Below are 1,512 nucleotides of genomic sequence, written 5' to 3'. Positions count from 1 at the left end.
GGGACGAGCGAGAGAGAAGTAGTTAAACAGACAGACAAACAGACAGACAGACAACCAGAGAAAGAGACTCTCGTCCAGGTGAAGTGTTGATGAGCGGGACGAACACCTCCTACCCCCTCAACCCCACACACACTTTATCGTCAAATGGAGTGATTGCCGTCGTCAGCCCGAGACGATTGGCGCAGTGTCCACACATCACACAGCTCAATAAACTCCTTCATAACTCGTCTCGTCAAATCTATACCGCACTAGTGGCGCCCGTAAATTGGCTCGATTATGTTTCGATTGACGCGTCTATGAAAAGTGCCGAAGACTAAATCTGGCGGAGACGCTGGTTGAGGTGGTTGTGGAGACTCTTCTTAGAAGAGTTGAGGTACGTGGTTGGGCTGATGGTACGAGAGAAGGGGGTAGGTGGAAGAACGGCTCCATGGAAAAAAGAGTGATTGCAGGGTCGGGGTGGTGGTGATGGTGGAACGCATTTAAAGTGTTATGGTTGGTTGTAGTACTAATAATACTACAGAAGGAGAAAGGTGGGTGAACGGGTCCATGGAAAAAAATGAGTGATTACAGGGTCGGGGTGGTGTTGGAAACTCTTTTTAAATGATGTGGTGGGTGTAATTAATAATATTACTAGAGGAGTTGAGGTACGTGGTTGGGCTGATGGTACGAGAGAAGGGGGTAGGTGGAAGAACGGCTCCGGGGTGTAAGGAGCAATTGCAGGGTCGGGGTGGTGATGGTGGAGGTGGAGATGATGGTGGTGTTGGAAACTCTTAGAAATGATGTGGTAGGTGTAACTACTAATGCTACTAGAGAATGGACGGAAAAATGAGTGATTGCAGGCGGCGGTGGTAGTGGTGGTGGTGATAGTGGTGGTGGTGATGATGGTGTTGGTGGTGATGATGGTGTTTGGAGACTCTTAAAGTGTTGCGGTTGGTTGTAGTACTAAGAATACTAGAGAAGGAGGTAAGTGGATGAATGAGTGATTGCAGGGTCAGGGTGGTGATGGTGGTGGTGGTGATGGTGATGGTGTTGGAAACTCATAGAAAGGATGTGGTGGGTGTAACTACTAATGTTACTACAGAGGTGATGGACAAATGAGTGATTGCGGGTAGTGGTGGTGGTGATGGTGGTGATTGGAGACTCTTAGAACTGTTATAGTTGGTCGTAGTACTAATAGTACAAGAGAAGGGGTTAAGTGGATTAACGGGTTCATGGAAAAATAAATGATTGCAGGATCGGGATGATGGAGGTGGTGGTGGTGGTGCTGCTGCTGCTGCTGCTGGTGTTAGAACCTCTTAGAAGTGATGTGTAGTTGGCACTCCTCGTACTAATATACAATATATTACAAGAGAGGGAGGGAGGAGGGTGCACTGGTCTATGGTCAGGATGAGAGACAGTGAGTGTGTCTGTAGGAAAATAGTAATTTTCGTTTGCTCAGAGAGAGAGAGAGAGAGTGTTTGTGTGTGTGTGTGTGTGTGTGTGTGTGTATGTGTGTGTGTATGTGTGTGTGTG

Source organism: Aplysia californica, unplaced genomic scaffold (genome assembly GCF_000002075.1).
Source record: "Aplysia californica isolate F4 #8 unplaced genomic scaffold, AplCal3.0 scaffold00399, whole genome shotgun sequence".
NCBI classification, from domain to species: Eukaryota; Metazoa; Mollusca; class Gastropoda; order Aplysiida; family Aplysiidae; genus Aplysia; species Aplysia californica.
The sequence above is the reverse complement of the archived record's forward strand: the minus strand, read 5'-3'. Positions refer to the sequence as shown.